This window comes from Geotrypetes seraphini, chromosome 2, assembly GCF_902459505.1.
Source record: "Geotrypetes seraphini chromosome 2, aGeoSer1.1, whole genome shotgun sequence".
NCBI classification, from domain to species: Eukaryota; Metazoa; Chordata; class Amphibia; order Gymnophiona; family Dermophiidae; genus Geotrypetes; species Geotrypetes seraphini.
Window position 1 is genome coordinate 476,965,049 of NC_047085.1, and position 25,566 is coordinate 476,990,614.

Below are 25,566 nucleotides of genomic sequence, written 5' to 3' on the forward strand. Positions count from 1 at the left end.
GCATGATTAAATATTAATACAAATTATAATCCACAATACAGACTCTTTTCAGCAAATTCCGTATATTCCATATACACTTTCATAGCATTACAATCATGACTTTGTAGCAAAAGCATTATTTTCCTTCACTCTCTGTTTTTCATACCATATTTCATCCTGTCATCTCATTTTCTTTTCTTTTTTTTTAACTCTGGAATTGAGGATTGTGCAATACATCAGGATACTTCTTTTGCCTTTGAGTAACGCTGTTTATTTTTGTCTAATCTGAGTTTTCAAGCCAAAGCATTTAATATGCAATGGTGCATTAGCTACCAAGGAGACAGATCTGGGAGCTGATCTCCAATTCACAGCTTCGTTTTTGAACCATAAAGTTAGCGCACTGGGAGGTTTGTCGGACTGGGCCTGTTCTGTTGTCAGTCGGGCAAGGAAGCACCACGAAGGTAAGGGGGCAGGGAGAGAGAAAGGGAGGAAAGGTGGAGTGGAGAGGAAAAGACGCTTAAGGGAAATGGGTAAAACTGAGGGGGGAGAAGAACGCTGAAAGCACTGGGGGAAGACAAAGGGGTGGAGAAGGACGCTGAAAGGGCATGGAGAAGACAGAGGGGGGGAGAAGGACGCTGAAAGCACATGGGGAAGACAGAGGAGGAGAAGGATGCTGAAAGCACATGGGGAAGTCAAAGGGGTGGAGAAGGACGCTGAAAGGACATGGGGAAGACAAAGGGGTGGAGAAGGATGCTGAAAGCACATGGGGAAGACAAAGGGGTGGAGAAGGATGCTGAAAGAACATGGGGAAGACGGAGGGGGAGAAGGACGCTGAAAGGACATGGGGAAGACAGAGGGGGAGAAGGACGCTGAAAGGACATGGGGAAGACAGAGGGGGGAGAAGGACGCTGAAAGGACATGGGGAAGACAGAGGGGGGAGAAGGACACTGAAAGCACATGTGGAAGACATGGGGGAAGAAGGGCACTGAAAGGAAATGGGGAAGAGAGAGTGGGGAGAAGACGCTGGCAGGGAAGAAAACAGAGATGCCATACTATGGGGGGAGCGGAGGGAAGAAGATGGGTGCCAGACCAATTTGGAAGGGGGGAGAAAGGGAGAGGCACAGTAACAGAGCAAATGGAAGACGCAGAGAGAAGAGAGACAGTGGATGGAAGGAATCGAATGAGAACATGAGGAAAGCAGAAACCAGGCAACAAAGGTAGGAAAAGAATTCTATTTTTTTTTTTGCTTCAGGATAAAGTAGTATATTAGTTGTGTTGATAAAAATTTATAAACATTAGAGGCTCTGATAGAAACCCATTTACAAAGTATGTATTCTTCCCAATTAATATTGACAAATTAATAAAGTTTTTTTGCTTATTTGTAAATGGGTTTCTACCAGAGTCTTTAATTCAGTAGCATAATTAAATGAAATAACTATTTCTGAAGTTTATAGGGACGGGCGGGGACGGAGGGGATTCTTCATAGGGACGGGTGGGGATGGAGGGGATTCCTCGCGGGGATGGGAGGGGATGGAGGGATTCCTCACAGGGACGGGTGGGGACGGGTGGGACTTTGGCGGGGACGGGTGGGATTTCTGTCTCCGAGCAACTCTTTAGTTCAATTACCGTATTTTTCGCTTCATAAGACACACTTTTTTTCCACCCAAAATTGAGTGGAAATTTTGGTGCATCTTATGAAGCAAAGGTAACTTTTTAAAAACACCCTCACCCACCCCGTTGTACCTTTTTAAAATGTTCCACTCGTTGGGGGTATGCGGGCTGACTGCTGTCCGCACCCGCTGCTGCTCTCCACCCGCCTGCCTACCACCGCTGCTCCTGCTACCTGTTCACCACCGCTGCTCCCTGCTGGCCGCCACTGTGCTAAACTCCAGGAAGATCACCTGGTATGGTTCCGGGGAGTCTCAGAGAGCTTAAGGTAAGATAAGGTCTAGGATTCCGGGGAAAGGCGGGGTGTGGGTCAGAACTGGCCCGAATATTATTCATTTTTTAAATATTCACAGGCTGGCTCTGCCCCTAACCCCCGCAAATATTGAGGGAGAAGTGTATAGTGTATCTAGATTTTCAGAAAGCTTTTGATAAAGTTTTTCATGAGAGGCTCCTGAGAAAATTATAGAGTCATGGGATAGGTGGCAAAGTTCAGTTGTGAATAAGGAATTGGTTATCAGATAGAAAACAGAAGGTAGGGTTAAATGGTCATTTTTCTCAATGGATGAGAGTAAACAGTGGAGTGCCGCAGGGGTCTGTACTGGAACCGGTGCAATTTAACTTATTTATAAATGATCTGGAAATTGAAACGAGTGAGGTGATTAAATTTGCAGATGACACTAAACTGTTCAAAGTTGTTAAAACACATGCAGATTGTGAAAAATTGCAGGCGGACCTCAGGAAATTGGAAGACTGGGCGTCCAAGTGGCAGATGAAATTTAATGTGGACAAATGCAAACTGATGCACATTGGGAAGAATAACCTGAATCACAGTTACCGGATGCTAGGGTCCACCGTGGGGGTTAGTGCCCAAGAAAAGGATCTGGTATCATTGTAGATAATACGATGATACCTTCCGCCCAATGTGTGAAGGCGGACAAAATAGCAAACAGGATGCTGGGAATTATTAAAAAAGGGATGGTTAACAAGACTAAGAATATCATAATGCCCCTGTATTGCACCATGGTGCGACCTCTTTTGGAGTATTGCATTCAATTCTGGTCTCCTAATCTCAAGAAAGATATAGAAGGTTCAAAGAAGAGCGACCAAGATGTTAAAGGGGATGCAACTCCTCTCGTATGAGGAAAGACTAAAATGGTTAGGGCTCTTCAGCTTGGAAGACGGCTGAGGGGAGATATGATTGAAGTCTACAAAATCCTGAGTGGAGTAGAACGGGTACAAGTGGATCAATTTTTCGCTCCATCAAAAATTACAAAGACTAGAGGACACTCAATGAAGTTACATGGAAATACTTTTAAAACCAACAGGAGGAAATTTTTTCACTCAGAGAATAGTTAAGCTCTAGAACACGTTGCCAGAGGATGTGGTAAGAGTGAATAGTGTAGCTGGTTTTAAGAAAGGTTTGGACAAGTTCCTGGAGCAAAAGTCCATAGTCTGTTATAGAGAAAGACATGGGGGAAGCCAGTGCTTGCTCTGTATTGGTAGCATGGAATATTGCTATACCTTGGGTTTTGGCCAGGTACTAATGACCTGGATTGGCCACCGTGAGAACAGGCTAGTGGGCTTGATGGACCATTGGTCTGACCCAGTAAAGCTATTCTTATGTTCTTATGTACTTTATCTTAAGCTAAAAATAAAATTCTCTGTCTCGTCTCTGCCCCATTCCTGTAAGCTCTATCATAACCGCACAAGCCTTATGATTTTAAATTGTTTGAGACCTGTGCAGATGAGGACGGAGCTTGCAGGAATGGGGCAGGGGCAGGGGCAGGAAAAGAACTCGCAGGGACTGGATGGGAAAATGAGTTCCAGGGAAGATGGGGAGAAATTTGTCCCTTTGTCATTCTCTGGTGTACACGTTGACTTTACATGTTTGCCATTTATTAGATTAGTATTGAATTTTGTAAGGTCTGCTATTGAATGTGCTTCCCTGAATTTCATCTTTTTTTATTTTTTTCTACACAATAAATTCTCAGTACCTCAGGCAACTCTCATCTCCCCCATCACAGTCCCTCCTGGTGCACATTTCATTCGGTGCATTTGATTGTTGTATGTTGCTTTTGCAGCTGGAAACACATTTCATTTCCTTCACAAGCCATTTGAGGAAAGTGGTGTGGTTGTCATGTTGGTCCACTTGGATGCATAAAAATCAAGATCAGCAAATAAGCTATAAATGAGACCTTTTTTTTTATTCGCCTAACACAATACATTGAAAACTCACTTTTGAGAGTTACAATCCTTGCTACAAGTTGAGGCAAAACCCGATGAAAGGTCATCGTGTTCATAAGCTGGGAACCAAGGTATTAAGTTACTTCAAATAGGGTACAGCCTAAAGTTGGTTAGTTTAACCCTTTACTCCAAGGGACACTGCCTCTTTGGGCCTTGTCAGGACTGCAGTATCCCATCCCAAAGTTAACACCCGAATACTGCTGACAGAAAATACAGTGTTGGGACGAGTCAGAAGCTGGCAGAAGAAAACGCGAATGCTCCATGGAGATAAACTTTTATTGGTTTTGCATAAGGATTATTTATGTGCTCAGAGGAATTCCTGTGAAGATGTATATTCCAGTGTGGCGTGTGTTTTGTCTCTTGAGAGGTGGAGTTTCACTGTATGATAGCAGCCTCTTGATATGGCCAAGATCAGGACCAGGAACTGCTTGAGAAGGACAGTGTGATGTGTAAGGTGCTTCCTACATTTTTTCTGCATTAGGAGACCCCAAACATTTGGTGCCTCCCCCCCCCCCACACACACACACTTTCAATTCACCTTTATAAGTTAAAAATAATGAGCCTGAAAATAAGTGGTCTATCATGGTAGGGTTACCATATTTTTACTTCCAAAAAAGATATGCATGGCCCTGCCCCATTTTACCGTGGTCCCACCCCCATTCTGCCCACAGCCCCACCCCATTTGACCCATAACCCTGCCCCATTCCACCCCCAACCCTGGCCCCACACAAACCTCATCTCTTCAGGGCTGCGTCTGGAGGGTATCCGTGCATGCAACACATTGATGTCACACACATGCCCCGAACGCAACGGTTTTCAAAACCTGGACAAAGTGCCAAGTTTTGAACACCCGTCCAGAAACCTGGACAGTCTGGGGAAATCTAGACATCTGGTAACCCTACACATGGTACAGGATTAGAGATGGGGAGGGGAGGGACACTCGCAGGAGTGCTTGAGAGCAGCCTGCCAACTACATGTTGCCAGTTAAGCACTAGGGCAGGGGTAGGCAATTCCGGTCCTCTAGAGCCGGAGCCAGGTCAGGTTTTCAGGATCTCCAACATGAATATGTATTAGATGGATTTGCATGCACTGCCTCCTTGAGATGCAAATCTATCTCAAGCATATTTATTGTGGATATCCTGAAAACCTGACCTGGCTCCGGCTAAGGAGGACAGGAATTGCCTACCCCTGCACTAGGGGAAAGAAGGTCTTACAAGAAGGAGGCAACCGAGCAAAAGAAAGGGACAAAGCAGCCCTACATAAATTAAAGAAAGGGAAGAATTTGTGTCTAGAAACTATCCCCAGCATAAACAAGCTGCTTTTTATTTTCAGAGCTAGGCTTTGTATATTTTCTCTCTCTCAGCATGTTGCCTTTATGGAAAAACAAGCAGTTGCCAGTAACCAAGTTGGGACTTTTTTTCTCTTCCAAGTGCAGGTGTTAACTGCATGGCTCACACACCAGATTTGGTCTAGTGGCTTTTTTTTTTTCCTTCCTAAATATGCTCCACACTGAGCTTTTCAGTCCCTGCTTCTCCTTTGCTTTAATTATCATCCTCCCCTGCTGCTCCTTATAAAATGAGTTGGCTTAAGGTGGTTTCTGCCCCGCAGTTTCCAGGGACTGAGCTGAAATCTCACATATCTGGCTATTTTTAAGTGCTCCCTCTTTAATGAAAGACAGTCCCTATATGAGTAAATAACAAAGTGCTTATTATGAAGTGAAGGCTGAGCTGTTGTGGTTGTGTGGATCTATAGAAAGAGAGTGATAACCCTGTGGAAGGCTATGAAACATAAAGAGGTCAAAAGGGCCTGGAGCTAAGCAAAACTCCCTTGAAGGGAGTCCCTTTCTTTGCTTTGGTGTCTGCTAGTTCTTGGGATACCAGTAATAGGCAACCACAACCCCCTGGTCCCATCCTCCAATCCAGGCTTAAGCAATGACCTCCCAGCCTCAGGTCAGGCCCAGATGCAATGTTGACCCCAGCTTTTTATTACACAACTAATACAAAACCAGCATTTGAACTAAAAAGCAAATAACATACAATATCTACCAAGCCTAGGGTTACCAAATTTGTGAAGAGAAAATAGAGGACACATGACCCCGCCCACACTCTACTCACAGCCCCACCCATACCCCCGGCCACACTTCATTCATTTCATTGATTCCACTTCCCATCCTAGTCTGTACCCTTTTGGTGCTTCTCTCTCTCTCTCTCCTTCCAACCACCAACTTCCCTCCTGCGAGGGCTTCTATCTCTCTACTTCCAACCTCCTCTCCAGTTGTTTCTGTCTCTCCCCTCCCATCCATCTACTACCCTGCTCCATGCTCTTCTCTAGCACTCATATTGCTTCTCCAACATTCCCTCTATGCTGTTTCTCCAGCCTTCCCTCCCTTTCTTTCCCTCCCTCTCCAGCCCCCTCCCTCCCTTGAAGCTATTTCTCCAGCCCCCTTCCCTCCCTTCATTCTGTTTCTCCCTCCTCCGACACTGCTCTCTAGTTCTCAACCCCCCCCACACACACCCACACACACACCTACTCCTTTCCCGGTCTGGCTGCTGTAATTGAATTTTCAGGCACCTGGGAAAAGTAGCAACAAGTTAAGCCTGCTGTCACCAGTCTGCCCATCCGTAGTAACCATTTTTTCTTCCTCTCTCTAAGAGATCCCATATGCCTATCCCACACCTTCTTGAACCCAGACACAGTCCTGTCTCCACCACTTCTTCTGGGAGTCTGTTCCACGCATCTACCTTCGTTTCTGTAAAAAAGTATTTCCTTAGATTACTCCTAAGCATCTTAACTTCTTCCTATGCCTTCTCATTCCAGAGCTTCCTTTCAAATGAAAGAGACTCGACTCATGCACATTTACGCCACGTAAATATTTAAACATCTCTCAGGGATAGCTGACGTCGCGATCCTGCTGCGGCTGCTTCATAGGTGGTGCAGGAAGGTCAGTGGGGCGAGCGGTCCTTCGGGGGTGGTGGGGACTGAACGGCAAGGCCGGGAACATAGGTAGTGCTGCTTCATAGGTGGTGCGGGTAGGCCAGGGGGGCGAGCGGTCCTTCAGGGTGGGGCGGGTGGGCAGGCATGCAGGCATTCAAGGGGGAGGGGGGTGACAGGCAGGCAGGCCTTCAAGGGGGGGGACAGGCCTTCGGGGGGTGTGCAGACCTTCAAGGGGAAGGGACAGGCCTTTAAGGGGGGGGCAGGCAGGCCTTCAAGGGGGGACAGGTCTACAAGGGGTGGGCAGGCCTACAAGGGGATGGGACAGGCCTTCAGGGGGGGTGCAGGCCTTCAGGGGGGGTGCAGGACTTCAAGGGGGGTGCAGGCCTTCAAGGGGGGGACAGGCCTTCAAGGGGGGGGACAGGCAGGCAGGCCTACAAGGGGGGGACAGGCCTACAAGGGGGGGGCAGGCCTTCAAGGGGGGGGACAGGCCTACAAGGGGGTGGGACAGGCCTTCAAGGGGGTGCAGACCTTCAAGGGGGGACAGGCAGACCTTTAAGGGGGGACAGGCCTTTGGGGGGGACCCTGGTTTAGAAGTACACGGAGGGAAGGGGGTGTTCAAAGAGACGTGCATATGCCAAACTTTGGGGGGGGGGATGAAAGAAATAATGGGTCTGAAAATAGAGGAGAGGGAGAGAAATGATGGACCATGAGATTTAGGGAGGGAAGGAACTGAAAGGGAGAGAAATTGGACACAAGGGATGGTGTGGAGGAGGGATAGAGATACTGGATAGGAGGGTAATTGGAAAAGAAAGGAAGAGATGGTGGACTCTGGGGTGGTGGGGAAGGAGGGAGAGATGCCGGATGAAAGGGTAGTTAAGAAAAGGTGGATCTGTGGAGGGAGATGAAAAAAAGGAAAGATACCAGACTTCCTGGGAGGGAAGGGAAATGGAAAGGGAGGACAGAGTTGGCAGATGGATGGTTAGCACGCAGAAAGAAGAAAGAAGGAGACCCTGGCAAGCAAGTTATCAGAAGAAAACCAGAGCCTTGGACCAACAAGATTTGAAATATAACCAGACAACAAAAGGTAGAAAAATTAATTTTATTTTCTGTTTTGTGATTATAATATGTCAGATTTGAAATGTGTATCCTGACAGAGCTGGTGTTGGACTGCAAACGTGAGCTAGGATTTAACAGAGAGAGAAAGTCCTTTTTGTTTCTTTATTTTATTTACACCACAGCGCCAGTGTGGTTAGGAAAGCCAAAGGGGGTGAAAAAGCTATAAAACCCACCAGGAGTTTTGAAAAAAATCACCCAACTGGGCAGGAAAATCGAATTGAAAAACCAATTCAATAGGCTGAATCGAATCAAAATTTTTTTTCCTGAATCTGGCAGCATTAGTTTGCGCTACTGTCTTAGACTTTAGGACCTGGGATTGGGGAGAGATGGCATCCTCAGTACTTTATAATGCAAGTGAAACGAGGATTTGGTCAGACTTTTGAAGGGTCTGCAGAAAAAAAATATTGTATAGGCCGGGGACATGAAACATCAGGAAATGGGAACTTTTCTTCCTTCTATTTTTGTGAATGGAAAGGCTGAGGATGTCAGAGAGTTCAGTTAAAATATGTGCTTTATAAGAAAATATAATAATGTGTTTTATAAAGTTTATAGCAAAGCTGGCCTACCCAGTGAGGTGTTCCTAGTGGTGATGGTGGCAGCGTGTCAATGTGTTGAGAGGAAGAGGTGGTCTGGGAAATTCTGCTGAGCAAACTCTGGGCCCATTTCCACCCCCCAGTTAGTCCACTCCACTCAATTGGTTCACACACTGAGTGGGTCTTTGGGTGTTGTGTTGGGATCTCTTCCAGTGGTTTATCAGTATCTCCTTCTGGTCCAAGGAAGGAAACTTTGTTATCCTTAGCATTGACCTACAGAATATGTTTGTAACAGGCGCTTGTGTGGCATTAGGCTATGTAGTGATCGAAAGAAAAAAACAGACCTTTGCACATTTTTGCACTATATGGTGGGTGTATGAGGAGATTCACATTTCCTGCACAGCTAAGTCCATGTGAAGTTACCTTGTGCTGTATTTGACATCTAGCAAGGTCTCTGTTTGAAAGGAAAGATCTAAACTTAAAAATGAAGTGGCCAGAAGTTATGGTAAAAGCAGATAGTGTAGCTGGTTTTAAGAAAGATTTGGACAAATTCCTGGAGGAAAAGTCCATAATCTGTTATTAAGACATGGGGGAAGTGTCTGCTTGCCCTGGATCGGTAGCATGGAATGTTGCTACTCTTTGGGTTTTGACCAGGTATTAGTATCCTGGATTGGCTACCATGAGAATGGGCTACTTGGCATGATGGATCATTGGTCTGACCCAGTTAGGCTATTCTTATGTTATGTTTCATCTGTAGGGCCTTTGTTTTCACTTCTTATTTTAATGTATTTTTTTTCTGGGAACTTATCAGTGTTTTTTTATAATGGAACAAAAATGGAAGAGAATTAATGTGTGTGGGATGAGGGGGTAACTAATTTCTTCAGCTAAATAATTCAATCCACTTCAAACAGACATAGGAGAACTCACGCACCATTCACACACCCCCCAACCAAAAACGTCAAAAGAAAAAAACTGTTCGACAACCTTCTAGCCATTCGAGCTGCAACACTCGACCCCCAACCCTACAACCAATTGACATCGACCACATACTGCAAAACCTTCAAAAAGAAATAAAAACCCTTTTATTCAAAAAACACATAAAACCGAACTAACACAATCAGAACTGTCCCAAGCATCACCTGCAACTACTCCATATGTACTTCTGATGTCATGACATTTCAGATATAATTTATGTTATGTTATGTTTGGAATATAAGAAAATTTTCACTGCCTGTTTCTATTCTGACCATTTATTCCATTTCATGGTCATTACAAAAAATATTTTTTTACATGGGGGGGGGTGTCAAAAATGATGGGCCCCGGGTGCCACATACCCTAGGTACGCCACTGCAGATTGAGATCTTTAAGTCTGTCCCCATGTCTTGTGACGTAGACCAAGCACCATTTTAGTAGCCTTCCTTTGGACCGACTCAATCCTTTTTATACTTTTTTGAAGATGCAGTCTCCAGAATTGTAATAATAATAATAATAATAACTTTATTCTTCTATACCACCACAATCTTGTGACTTCTAGGCGGTTTACAATCAAGTGCTGGACATTCAGCGAAATACAATAAGTAGATATTCAGAGGAAATACAGAGATCAGAGACCTCAGGAGGCAATAGTATAGAAATACAATTTGCTGAGCGAAAATGTAATATGTACATTTTAGTAGGTAATGTCCGACAGGACCTGTTGGGAATAAATAGCAACGTAAAGTTACGATAGGATGAAGATAACAGATTATATTTATAACAGTGCTGTAAGTTCAGGTGGAATAGGGAGGGGGGAGGGAGAGGGAACATCTCTATTATATCTCCCCTCTCCCGCCTTTCCTCCAAAGTATACAGATTGAGATCTTTAAGTCTGTCCCCATATCTTGTGACGTAGACCAAGCACCATTTTAGTAGCCTTCCTTTGGACCGACTCAATCCTTTTTATAACTTTTTGAAGATGCAGTCTCCAGAATTGTAATAATAATAATAATAATAACTTTATTCTTCTATACCACCACAATCTTGTGACTTCTAGGCGGTTTACAATCAAGAGTGCTGGACATTCAGCGAAATACAATAAGTAGATATTCAGAGGAAATACAGAGATCAGAGACCTCAGGAGGCAATAGTATAGAAATACAATTTGCTGAGCGAAAATGTAATATGTACATTTTAGTAGGTAATGTCCGACAGGACCTGTTGGGGATAAATAGCAACGTAAAGTTACGATAGGATGAAGATAACAGATTATATTTATAACAGTGCTGTAAGTTCAGGTGGAATAGGGAGGGGGGAGGGAGAGGGAGCGCGGGTCAATTGTTTAGGTATTTCTGGAACAGGTATGTTTTTAGGCGTTTCCTGAATTCCCCATATGTAGTGGGTGAAAGCAGTTGGTCTAGGTCTTTGCCCCATAGGACTGCTTGGTGAGAGAGAAGGTGTTCGTGGTGTTTTTTCATTTTGCAGCCTCTAACTGGAGGGGAAATGAGTTTTGGGTGTGTGTTTCTCTTGAGTTTATTAGAAAATGCGAAAAGATCCGTTATGTACTTGGAGGTCAGGCCGTATAGTACTTTGAAGCAGAGGCAGGCAAATTTAAACCTTACTCGGGTTTCCGTTGGTAGCCAGTGCAGCTGCCGATAGTAGGGTGTCACGTGATCGAATTTCTTCAGCCCGAAGATAAGTCTGACCGCAGCATTTTGCATTATTTGGAGACGTCTCATATTCTTTTGTGAGATTGCTAGATAGGTGATGTTGCAGTAGTCAAGGTGACTCAGTATAAGGGATTGCACTAGGATTCTGAATGTTGACGTATCGAAGTATGATTTAATGGTTCTGAGTTTCCAGAGAGTAAGGAAACCTTTTCTGAATAGGGAATCCACTTGTTCCTTCATTGTTAGACATTGGTCTAGAATAACACCTAGTATTTTCATGGTGGACTGAATAGGGTAGTTGAGTTTATTGATGCATATTGGGGTTTTATTGTCAAGCGGGTAAGGAGAGGCAATGAAGAATTTTGTTTTTTATGGGTTGAGCTTGAGCTTGAAATCTGTCATCCATTGTTCCATCTCATTTATGGCATGGGAAACCTTGGGAATGGTTTCCGAGATGGAGTTGGCGAATGGGATGATGATCGTAAAGTCATCTGCGTAGCTGAATAGTTTTATTCCTAGTTGGGTTAGTTTCACACCTAATGAGGATATGTAGATATTGAAAAGCATTGTAATCCTTCGTTCTCAACATCCTTGTTTTGCACTATCAAACTGTCCTCCTAAACTCATTGATACCATGTTTGTGACGGCCCTTCTGCATATTTTGAAAAATTGGAAATCATCCTCGCTACTGGACTATACTTTTTGGTGGAACTCTTTGAGCATGTACCACAAATTTGAATCTTATGCATATGAGAAGAAAATGATATCCCGATTCTTCACAAACTTGATGCGAAATAAATCACCTTGGTCATTCTTAGATTCATATGTTCATTCTGCCCCATAGACACTTCTGCCTCTCTCTTTTTTTCTTTCTTCATTCACTTCTTTCTTCCTGCCTTTCTGTCTCTCCTACATCTTTCATTAGCAGTTCCAATACTCTGGATCCTTTCACTGTTTTGGTTGTATACAAATGATTGTAGATATGGATTTTTTCTATACCAAATGTTTCTACTCTGATTCTATGTGTTTGAACTGCTCTCTGTATATTTCTCATAATATTCAATAAAATTATTGAACTAAAAAAAAAAAAGAAAAGCAGTGGGGAAAGCGGTGACCCTTGTGGCACTCCGGATGAGTTGCTCCAGATGTCGGAGTGTTCGTTGTTAAAGCGTACCTGGTAAGAACGGGATGTGAGGAAGCCACAAAACCAGTTTAGTACCTCAGCTCTGATACCAATGGCGTCTAAGCATTGCATCATTTTCTCATGGTCTACCAAGTTGAATGCAGAGCTCATGTCGAATTGTATGATCAGGGCGTTGAGGCCCTTACTAAATAATAGGCACAGATAGTCTAGGATGGCAGTGATTACTGTCTTCGTACTGAATAGGGTTCTATAGCCGGATTGAGTTTCATGCAGGAGAGAGAATTGATTAAGGTAGTCCATTAGTTGGGTGTGTACTAGTCCTTCCATGATTTTTACAATAAATGGGATAGATGCTATTGGTCTGTAGTTTGTTATTAGCGCTGAGGATTCTTTTCTATTTTTTGGGATGGGGGTTATTATTATGTGGCCGTTGTTAGTGAGGAAAGTCCCATTTTTTAGGTTGTGGGTTAGGTAGTATAATAGTGATATTTTGAATTCTGGTGGTGCCGCTTTCATAATCTCCGGAGGGCACGTATCTAGGATGCAGTGAGATTTAGAGTATTTGTTGTAGAGTTTGGTGTAGGTATTCCATTCTGGATCTAGAAAGGAACTCCAGATCATGTCTGTAGGTATTTTATTGTCATGTGAGTTAGCTATTTGGTAGTTGCTGGGGATAATTGTTACATCGTTATTGCTTATACAGTTATTTTTTAGGTTTTTAATTTTGGAATCAAAATATAGAGCTAGGTCCTTCGCGGTGGGTAACTTCGTGTTGTGCTCAGGTGTGGTGTAGTGGTGTCAAATAGGTTTGTGACTATGTTGAATAACTCTTTTGTATTGATTCCTTGTGAACCTTTGCATGATAAGTTAATTTTGGTGGAGTAGAACGCTTTGCGTTTGTCTTTTATCAGTTGTTTGTAGGTTTTTATGTAGGCTCTCCATTTGTTGCGGTCTGTCAGTTCTCCTGTTTTATTCCAAATCCTTTCTAGTCGCCTAGCTGTTTGTTTCATTTTTAATAGTTCGGTGTCGAACCATTTGTTGTATTTGTTTGCGTTGACTTTTCTGAAAAAGCAGAGTACTGAACTAAAAAAGTTAAAATGAAAGACAATGATATAACCTACCGAAGCCCAAGTTGACCTTTTCCCAAGTCTGAATGCCAGTAGGTTCAGGATATTCCAATGGAGTTTTTCTTCACCTTAGCAGATCTTCACTCAGTTCCTATTCAGGACAGGGAGCAACGTAGCTCTGGATTATCTTTTTAGAGAAGTGCCTCTAAAGCAGTGTATCACAAACTGTGTGCCTTCTGAGGTTTCAGGTGTGCCGCGATACACTGGCGAGGAGGAGAGTCACCCACAAGAGGCACGTCCCGTAGGCAGTCAGCCAGCGCAGATGACTCTCCTCGTGGCCGGCATCTCTCCTCCTCTCCCTGCACCTCCTGGATCCCTGCACCGAAGCGGGTCGCGGCCAGATGGGCCTCTGCGCCTTCTGGCTGGGGCACTGGATTTAGTGTGCCGCCGACCGGAAAGTTTGCGAAACGCTGCTCTAAATTGAAAATGATGCCAGCTATACCTCCTAGATGAGTCACTCTGCACTTGTCTTGTCCTTTTAGTTTAACCCTTTAATTGTTGAACTGAAAGGTCACTGAACAACAGAACTGAAAGACCTTTGCCAATCCCACATTTACCACAGGACACTTGAACAAGCCCTGCAGTAAGGCATTGCTAGCTGCAGTGAGCATGCATTTGTGCTTACCGAAGCTTAGTAAAAGGATTCCTAAATGCGCACTCAGGAATGCACACCCCTGACACTCATTTCCCAAAATACATATTCTCTCTTCTCATTCCCTAGTAGTTTTCATTTGATATGCTACTCTTAAATACTGTCTTCTCTTTATGATCAAGAAACAAGGAAGCAACCTCTCAGTGAGACGGGCAATGTATAGTAGAGAATGACACGGTGATAAAATTCATCACCGTTCCCGTCCCCGCGGATAACCGCGGGAAACCATCTTCATGTCATTCTTTAAGGAGAGAGGGAAGAATCAGAGTCTGAATGGCCATAACCACTGATCCGCAAGCTTTGCCTTGAAGAATGCTGGTGTAGCAGGACTGAGGTTGAAACAGATACTACAGAATGACAGTCTTTGGTATCCAGAGCAGATATTGTGATGTCATAATGCCTCATTCCACCAGTGCCTAAGAGCCAATCACATCAGTGATGTCACAATGGCTTCATTATCCTTGGCTCACATAAGAATCAGAGTATGAATGGCCACAACCACTGACCTGCAAGCTTTGCTTTGAAGAATGCTGGTGTAGAAGGACTGAGGCTGAAATAGACACTAGAAAATGACATGGGATTATTTCCCGCAGTTATCCGCGGAGACAGGAACGGTGGTGAATTTTGTCACCGTGTCATTCTCTAATGTATAGGTTTATATAGATGAGTTCTCTATTTAAATATACATATGTGTAGTGGTAAACTTGTAAGTGCCTCCACTGCAAATTCACAATAACTTTAAATGGGAAAACTAATGATCAGCCCTGAAAATCTTCAATCCTGCATCCACTAAAACAGATTTTTTTTTTTTGACTATTTAAGGCAAAGTCCCGCAAACTTTTTGGTGCCGCGGCACACTTAACCCAGTGCTGTGGCCGGAAGGTATCCGGAAGTGCGTGGACGTCAATGCGATGATGCCATGCGCATGCGTGAGAACATCACGTCGACGTCCATGCATGCACAGAGGCCCTCCAGTCGCGACCCTGAACTTGTCACTTCACTGGGAGGGGGGGGGGGGGGTTCCTGGAAGAGGGGAGGTGCAGGGAGAGGAGGAGGGATTCCGCGGAGGAGAGTCGTCGGCGCCAGCTGAATGCCTACGGGACGTACCTCTCACTGCAAGAGGCATGTCCTATGAGCAGTCAGCCGGCACCAGCGCCTCTCCTCCTTGCCGGCATCTTGTAACACACCTGGAATCTCCTGTGGCACACAGTTTGTGATACTCTGATTTAATGGCTGCAATGGTCATAAGTCATTCTTTCCCTGGACAGAATTTTTTATTTTTTTTTAAGCAGAAAACACTTATGTGACTGGCAGCTATTGCTGACCTTATAAGTGCTTTTGAAAACTGGCCTGAAGGTATCTTGGTTGCGTACAAAGCTTAATCGCTTTAAGAGTCAAGGAATCAATATCTGAAGAGCAATTAGTTTTACTAGAGGAACTCTTATTTCCCATAATAAATTCAGAGCAGATAAGCCAAACTTTCACATTCAATATTATTTATTTGCAATAAAAAACATAAATAAATTCATAGCAGGCAACATAAAGCGAAAGCCTGGGTCCCTGCTACGTAGAGCCCAAGAAAACTAATATTTTAAATGATTTAAACATCTATCTGGGGTTAACCTGTAATTTTTAGTGGAACTTTACCACTTAGTGCTGCTGAATATACCCAGTTAGGCCCAAGCTGAAACCGGCTATATTGGGGCATTCTGGGGGCAGAGTTAGCACTCAGGCGGTTAAGTACTGATATTCATCGCTTAACTGGCCAAAGTCACTCTATAAATAGGCTGCCTAAAAGTAGTGTTATCTTTTTGTGATTCATCATAGCTGGTTAAGTGCTGAATATTGCATGTTTTCACCGATTCCGTAAACCAGGAAATTCAATGCTGGATCCTGGGCATGGCCTGGCATTGGATTTCTGGGGATAACGCCAGCAGCGGTCAGCAATCTGCAATAGTTAATTTGATTTTAGCTGTCGTATAGTAATTTTAAGCAATTTAAGCAATTTAAGCAATTTTTCTAACTTTTTCCATCCATCTAATCTAACCAATTTCTGTTTTTATCCCACAGTTTTTACTTGTTATGTTTCATTTTTTAACGAACTGTAAACCGAGTCGAGCTCCTTAGGGAGTAGATTCGGTATATAAAATGAAGATTAGATTACCCCTCTGCCATCCGAATACCAGGTCCCAAATAATTAGAGAGCCCTGTCAGATGTGCTCAGGAGCCTGAGGTTGCAACTGTTTAGATTTCATCAGAACTGATTGCTGTATTAATGTATGGAGGCCAGAAGGATGGCTGAAGGGTCTGAATAATATCCACAGTTCACCTCTTTATATGCAGCTATACAATCCTCTCCCTCTCCCCCCCACCCCCCACCCCTCACCACTTAAGTGATTTTGCCTTCCATGCCTTTTCTAGTGGCATTCTAGTAGTGATTCCACTTCCACTGACTCACCCTGCATAGGGTTACCAGATGTCCGGGGAAACCCAGACATGTCATTTTTTTAGAGGACTGTCCGGGGTCCCAGATGGACTTTCTAAAACCTGGCACTTTGTCCGGGATTTTTTGGAAAGCCCCGACGAGCTCTGGGACACTCAAGCTCGGCAGGACTTCAGGGAACCTGCCTGTCCTTAACAATTGAAAACTCAGTGTTGAAGCGCAATCCCTACTGTCACCAATGGAGTTGGAGGACTCCCACTCAATTTGGAGGGAACAGTATTTGGGGGGCAATGAGTGGGAGGGATGGAAGAGATAGCAGGAAAGATGCTGGACCCAGGAAGGGAGAGAGAGCCACTAGACTTCAGAGGCATGGAGTCTAATGTTGGGGGGGTGGGGGTGGGGCGGGGGGCGGAGGGGGGAAGAGGATACTTTTCTGTGGCCTGGCCATTGAAAATTGGCCACTTGTTAATTTTACTAGTAAGTTAGGGTGACCTTGACTCAGATAATTATTAGATAGGGGAGAAGAGAAAAGGACATTTTTCCTTTAAAAAGTAGAGTTGGTTGTCTCTTGACAGCAGCTAAGCATTAGGGTGTTAATTTATCTCATAAACCAGTGGCAGCTGCTCAGTTTCCATCTGGGAATCACATTACTCTTTCCTTGTGAGTCGCTGCACTGATCTTTGGTTCAAGGGTTGATTGAAGTGGATTTGCATAACAAATTGCCATGGAATTTTCTACAGATGGAACCACGATATGAGATGATTCAGTATTTAGAGGTTCTACAACTGATTTCAATTATGAGCAATTGAAATCAACTTCATTGTTGCCATTGTCTATAAAAGATCTAAGGGCTGGTATTAGTTTTTGGTGCGTATCGCAGGGTTAGCGCATGGGGCAATGTAGCGCGCGCTAAAAACGCTAGCGCACCTTAGTAAAAGGATTCTTAAATGTTAGTAGTTAATTAAGAGTAAAGGTCTTTTATTTAAGGAAGGAAAACAGAGGGTGATGGGACAATTGCGCGCCAGACCCCAGCACGCCGACAATCGAGGGCTGACAATTTGGTGCAAGACACCAGCACGCCATGAGAAAACTTAGTTTTAAAGAGCTCCAACAGGGGGTGTGGGGGGAACCCCCCACTTTACTGCATAGTGTTCGCGCTGCCGTTGGGGGGGCATGGGGGGTGCAACCGCCCACATTATAGAGAAAACAGAACTTTTCCCCCCAAAAATCGGAAAAAGTTCAGTTTTCTTTATAATGGAGGGTTCCAACTCCCCAACCCCCCCCCAACAGCAGCGCCAACACTATGCAGTAAAGTGGGGGGGGGTCCCCACTCACACCCCACTTCGGAGCTCTTTAAAACTAAGTTTTCCCGTGGCATGCTGGTGTCTTGCGCCGAATTGTCAGTGCTCGATTGTTGGCGTGCTGGAGTTTCGCGCGCAACTGACTATGAACCAAACGCATTGTTACTTTACTCATAACTGTGGCTGTGCAGCTAAGGAGACATGTGCACTATGAGTCATGGCTCATTACTCTGATGGCACTGCCATGTGTTGCTCGTTCTCGCCATTTACGCTTTCATGGTTTGTAATTTTGCGCGTTCACAGAGATGTATACTAGATGTGACCCACAAAACGCAATTTGAGCTGTGGTTCCAGCCATTTGGGGACATGCGCGGTGGCTGCAAAATTTTGAGATACTTGACACGCACATTCCCAGCCGAGGTTCCCCAAGACAATAAGCCGCCTTCTTGTTTCGCCATTCCTAGTGTAAACAAGTGTGTTTTGTGCCACTTTTTGGATTTTGGTGCATTTATCCCCAAATTCTATAAATGGAGCTTTGAGTTGTGCGAGCAAATTTGAGTGCGTGCCTATCTTGCACGCACTGAAGGGGCACATATATTCTTTATAAGTTTTTCTATTCCTGCTTGTGTAAAGGGAACTGTTGAAACAGTTATCATTTTGCCAAGAAACCACAAGGTCTTTTCTTTTTGTGTTCTGAGCTCTATGTCCCCATTTTGTTCTGTAGTTAACTTGTTTTGATAAGAAACATTTGTTAAAAAAGAAACATTAGACAAGACAGTATTATATGCTATAATGGAAACTTCCCACTATTCCCCCCCCCCTTATGTTTGCTACCTCTTTCTAGTTGCTTTTATGTATCCTGTTACCAAATATGGTCTTTCCTACAGTCATATGCTGAAAAAACTGACACAGGTGAAATGCTATAAATTTGTATCAGTGCTCTGAATAAACAGGACATTTCTTTGACCATATAACTGCATGTGTGTTCTTTTCTTTCTAATGAGATGCCCCCCCCCCCCCGATGCATCGGGTGCATTGGGATCTGAACCTTTTCATGCACAACTTAATAGAATAACAAGCCAATTAGTGCTGATAACTGACTTTTTAGCCAGCAATTATTAACATTAATCGGTTTTAATTTAAATCTATGTGTGTAGATTTAGACACACGATCTGCATCTAAAAGTTACACACAGCGCCAAAAATGGGGCATGTGTAGAGAATGATAAGGGGACAGAATTTTTCCCCATTCCCGTCCCCACGGTTAACCATGGGAAACCATCCCCGTGCCATTCTTTAAGTTGAGAGGGAAGAATCAGGGTACAAATGGGCATAGCCACTGACCCTCAAGCCTTGCATTGAAGAATGCTGGTGTAGATGGACTAAGGATGAGACACACACTAAAGAATGACATCTCTGGTATCTAGAGCTGCTATTGTGATGTCATAATGCCTCATTCCACCAATGCCTAAGAGCCAAACTCATCAGTGATGTCACAATGCCTTAACTGTTCTATACTTGGATCAAATAAGAATCAGAGTATGAATGGGAACAACCAACTGACACTCAAGCCTTTTCATTGAAGAATGCTGGTGTAGAAGGACTGAGGTTGACATAGACATTAAAGAATGACACCGGATGGTTAGAACATAAGACCATAAGTGTTGCCTTACTGGAAAAGACTGAAGGTCCATCAAGCCCAGTATCCTGTTTTCAGCAGTGGCCAACCCAGGTCACAAGTACCAAAGAGTAGCAATATTCCAGATCTGATATTGCGATGTCATAATGCCTCATTCCACCAATGCTTAAAAGCCAACCTCATCGGTGATGTCACAGTGGCTTCATTATCCAAGAGTTGGCTCACATAAAAATCAGAGAATGAATAGGCACAGCCACTGACCCTCAAGTTTCAAGTTTCAAGTTTATTATTTGTTCTTGATTAATCGCTTTCTCTAATTCAAAGCGATGTACAAATCAAAGCCTCAAGCCTTGCATTGATGAATGCTGGTGTAGAAGGACTGAGGTTGAGATTGACATTCAAGAATGACACAGGATGGTTTCCCGCGGTTATCCACGGGGCAGGGTAAGAGGATCACAGCTGGATCAAGGGCGTACCTCAAAGTTAAATGCATAATTATAGAATAAGGGGCATCCATAGGCGTGAAGTTTAGCACCACATTTTCACTGGTGAAAGTGGTCATACCTAGGGTTACCAGATGTCTGGGAAAACCCGGACATGTTCTCTTTTTAGGATACTGTCCAGGTGCCCGTCAGTTTGCCTGTGTTTTGCAAAGCCCCGATGTACTGGAGGGCCTCTGAGCATGCATGGATGACGTTACACACATCTGCGCATACTCCAGTCCCAGAGCTTGGTGGGGAAGAAGAGAGGAGGTTTGCGAGGGCAGGGCTGTGGAGCAGGAGGCTGAAATGGGAGGGGCAGGGGCAGATTGGGGTGGAATGGGGCAGAGCCAAAGGTGGAACTGCAGAGGCGGAACAGGGCAGGGCCATGTGTCCAGGGTTTTGTGGCCTGAAATACAGTAATCCTAGTCGTGCCTAGTGCTATTTTATAAAAGGCATCTAACTTTAGGTGCCCTTTTATGGAATAGCACTTAGTTGGGATTTTGTTGGCAATGATTTTTTTAGGAGCAATATATAGTATTTAGTTCTTAGTTTAATTTTAATTTAAATTTTAATGTGGTGTCTTATATACTGCTAAATCTCCCAAAGGAATTTGAAGCAGTTTACAAAACAGTTAAATTGAAAATCTAATCAGGTCATTGAATTTCCCTCTCTGTCCCGACGGGCTCACAATCTAACTATTGTACCTATAAGAAGTACTTGTTTACATACTAGAGAAATATAAAGGAAAAAAAAAATACAGTAAATTTAATTCTATGGGGCTCATAATCGAAACTTAAATACTGTACGTTTAGAAAACCACCCAAGTTGGCACTTGGACAACCGAAAAGACAGGACTTCCATGTGCCGATAATCAAACCAACTTTCTTGACTTTTTAGGCCTCTAAATGCCGCTGAGTGCCTAGCGCTAAAAGGGGTGTATCTGGAAGAGCGGTTAGGGCGGGATTTGGGCAGAATGTGGGCTGACCTAGACTTAGTTGTCCTGCAGGGATAATCGAATGTTTCACAAGACTTCCTGGATAAAACTTATATGTTGCGAGTTAGACGATGTAAAAGCAGGTATAAGTGGCAAAAAGGTATCCAAAGTGACCAGATAACTACTGCAGAAACATAGTAAAGACCCACTCACACTCCCCCAGTGATCACTGACCCCATCACACTGCCACAAATATCAGAATAAAAATGTACATACCTATCTCCAGAACATCAGCACCTGCTATAGGAAAGCCTAGTAGAGCTGCATACAGGTGTCTCAAGTAGCCTAGGGGATGGGCTAGTGAACCATAGAGAGAAGGACCCAAGTCCATAAGCCACTCTAACTACTATATTCATGGAAAATGTGAGCCCACTAAAAAAAAAAAAACCCCAAACCCTACTGTACTGCCATATAGGTAGCACCTGCAGCCATAAGGGCTATTGGGGTTATAGACAGGTGGGTATAGTAGGTTTGGGGGGGGGCTCACCATAACCTATAAGGGAGTTCTGTTGAGATGTTTATGTGACACCCTTTTTGTGAAGTTCTACTCTGTTGCCATGTTTGGGTGGCCAGTCCATTACAATGCTGGCCCCTCTTACATCCCGCCTCTGATGATGCAACTTCCTTCTTCCTCGGAGGCGGGACGGCCTAGCAGAGGATCTGAGGCTGCAGAAGGGAATTGATTCGCTAAAGCTACGGAAGGAGAGAGCAGTGCAGCTGCTAATACAGGCTAGTGTTACGGGGAGGGTTTGAAAAATCACCTGGTTTTTTTTTTCTTTTGTACTTTCTTTACCGGAGTCAAACACAACTTCAGGCTGTGCCAAGTCAGGCCGGTGAATCCACAAGCCGGTAAGAGGGTTTAAAAAAAAAAAAATGTTTTGAGTGGCAGGATTCAGCCGGGCACAGGGAGGTTGGGCCTCGAATCGGAGAGGCTGATTTTTTAAAAATACACAGCGATTCAAATCGATTCACCCAAAGTGAATCGGTGAATCAATTTGAATCGGAAATCGGGCAGCACTAGTGTCCACATTCCCCACCAAATGGGATTGTGTGGTGCAGTGGTTAGAGATACAGCCTCAACACCCTGAGGTTGTGGATTCGACTCCTGCACTGCTCCATTTGACCCTGGGCAAGTCACTTAATACCCATTGCCTCAGGTATATTAGATAGAGTGGGAGCCCACCGGGCTTGAGTACCTGAATAATTTGTAATCTGCATAGAATTGTAGGATATGCAAATATAAATTATTAAGAAGAAATAAGCCCTCCTCTGAGAAAAGTAGGCCATATCAATGGCTCTAAAGTATGATTCCTGCAATTCTGCACTTCTGGTATGACTTTAATTATACCAGCTAAAGTAAAAATATGCAGAGGTGTGGGCAACTCCCTGTTCCATTTTCTTATCAATCCACTGTAGTTCTTTTGTGGTTGCTGTTTCACAAGCTCTTTATGAAACCATGAGATTGAAATTTTGCCCCAAGCATCTCCTTCATAAAGCTCTCTAACCCAGCTCCCCACCTCAACCAAGGGAGGGAGCCGCACCAGGGAATGAAAGTAATGCTTCAGTTGGAGGAAGGCGTAATGATCCCTCTGCCCCATGGCACCCCTCTGTTTTAACTCTTAAAATATGAAATAGCTGCCATTTTCCCTCAGTAAGTGTTCTAAACAATAAAGTCCTTTTTCTTTCCATTGCACAAAAAAATTTCCTATTTTCTCTTCCCGGGGCAAATTCTGCATTTCCCAATCAGGTAAGGAAAACCTTGCAATGGGGGTCACCAGCCCACATCTTCACTAAGTTCCTCCATGCTCCCCACAACAAATACCAGAGCAAGCTAGTACGTTCTCTTCCTCAGGATCTTCCCTCTGCGAGCATGAAACAAATAGCCTAAATGTTGAACATAAGAATAGCCTTACTGGGTCAGACGAATGGTCCTTCAAGCCCAGTAGCCTGTTCTCACAGTGGCCCATCCAGGTCACTAGTACCAGGCCAAAACCCAAGGAGTAGCAATATTCCATGCTACCGATCCAGGGCAAGCAGTGGTTTGCCACATGTCTTTCTCAATAACAGACTATGGACTTTTCCTTCAGGGAATTGTCTATCCACTCTTACCACAACCTCTAGCAATACGTTCCAGAACTTAACTATTTTCTGAGAGAAAATTTTTTTTCCTCCTATTGGTTTTAAAAGTAATTCCCTGTAACTTCATTGAGTTTCCCCCTAGTCTTTGTCATTTTTGACGGAGTGAAAAATCGATCCGCTTGTACCCGTTCTACTCCACTCAAGATTTTGTTGACTTCAATCGTATCTCCCCTCAGCCGTCTCTTTTCCAAGCTGAAGAGCCCTAACTGTTTTAGTCTTTCCTCCTATGAGTTGAGTTCATGAACTGAGCTGAATCATAAAGCCAGTCTTGAACATGTCTCATTAAACCGGCCATATTGTATAAACCTAGATCTGGAATACCTAGGCCTCCCTTGTCCCAATTTCCCACCAGATAAGATCATCTTAGTTTTGGTTTCTTGTTCCTCCATAAAAATGCGAACAGAATTTTCTGTAACTTTCTCCAGTCTTTTTTTAAATAACGGCATTGGGAAATACTGCAACAGAAACAGCCATCTTGGAAAAATAACCAGCTTATAAAGACTAATTCTACCCTGTAGAGACAACGGTAAATCTATCCAGGCCTCCAATTGAGATCTTGTATCATTTAACATCATATTTTACAATATATCCGTGCACTTTCCATAGCCAATCGTATCTCCATATAACGGAAAGATTCTTGTGTCCATTTAAGCAGAAAAGAAGTATAAACCCATGAGATCATTTTATTTTTTTAATTGGCAGAATGGATGTTTACATAAATAAATAGTTGAATAAACTGTAAGCTGCTGATTTTCTTGAAAATCAATAAGAAGCAAACAAGTTGGAAAGCTACAATTAATTCCTTCCAGACTCTGTTACTTATTAACAGTGTTCATGCTTCTCTGATTTCTATGCAAGTTAGAAGGCATCCTAAACATTATAATAGTTAAAAGATAAGAAATACACACTTGGGAGAAGGGGACAGTCCAGACTCAATTCTTGAGTAGGTCTACTTTCAGCTTGCAATATAAACCATGAAAATACCTACTGTATGTCCCATCATGGGGTTTTGTTTTGGGTTTTTTGCATGCTTTTAATAGTTTCCTTTATAGGCAAGTGACCTTTCTATGATTAGAGCTGTTTAAAACTTTTGCATATCAGTGGTGTAATCATGGGGAGGAGGCGGGGAGCTCAGGGGCCTTGTTCCCCCCATGTTGTATTCAGGCCCCCTCCAACAATATAGCAGCTAGTACTTGGTTGATTGAGGTGCTCAAGCCCTGCCATTCAGAGTTCCGCTGCTGGAGTCCAGGATAGACCCTTGAGGTACCCTAAATGGCAAAGTGTAAGTGCCCGATATGGTATCATTAAAGAGGACTTGGGTAAATACGATCACTGAAATAAGAAGAGAACCAATTGTGTACTGTATCTGTGATAAGTCTGTGGAGAAGTAAGTTATGATCTATTGTATCAAAGGCAACGGTAAGGTCAAGAGAAAGGAATAGAGAACTGTAGTGGTGATGCCAATTAAAGATAATTCTGTAGAGTGATTGTTTCTAGATCCAATTTGGTGTGTATGTAAGGCATTGGTTTTTTGTTTTTTTTTAACAACGAAATCAAATAGATGAGAAAATACAATATTTTCTTGACTTTTGCTTGGAATGGAAGATTAGCGATTGGGCAGTAATTTGTGCATTCAGTTACAGGGAGATTTTTTTAGTTTTGGGGCAAATTATTGCCAATTTCCATGCAGAGGGCACAATGTCATTTGTAAAATTGTTAGCTACCATGGTATGAGAATGAGCAAGAAGCGTTTAAGTTAGACTATGAGCTCTCGCTTGGGCAGTGTGATGGGACGTTCCCCATGAAGCCTCTGGAGATACTGAAAATAACTCACTGATCCAACAAACGAGAGAAGAAATCCACACTAGTGTCCTTCCCAGGGCTGGATTAAAGGATAGGCAAAGTAGGCATGTGCTTTGGGTCTGAAGAGTTTGGGGGGGGGGGGCCCAGTGTGCTGCTCTGATGACGTTATACAATGTCAAAATGTTGCGGCAGTGTGATTGCCACAATCTGCTACAGCCAGCTTGCGCTCTCCTTTCTCTTCCCCTGTGCATGTCTGGCATTTTTCTCCAACTCCTGGGCTTCCCCAGGCCCTCAGTCATTTTCCCGGTCCTCCAGAGTCCCTATGGACACAAGCAGTGGCCAGTCTTGCTGGGGCTTTTTCCTTTGTCGCATCCTTCAAAGGAAGTTTTGTAATAGGATGCAAGAGTCAATGCGAAAAGTCAGGAAGAAGCAGGTATGAAAAAAGAGAAAGGGGGTTAAAACTTGGGGCAAACAAAAGTGAGTGGGGGGTAGCTTGATTCGAGAGAGGTGAATCTTGGAAAGTCAGGAAAGAGAACGAATTTGAGCTTGGGAGGCTGGCTGGAGTGATCGGGGTGGGGGGGGTGATTCTTGGAAGAAGGAATAATTTGAGCTTGAGAGGCTGGCTGGAGTGATTGGGGGTGGGGGTGGGTAGGAGGGGGAGTGTATCTTGGAAGGAGGAATAATTTGAGCTTGGGAGGCTGGCTGGAGTGATCTGGAGGGGGTA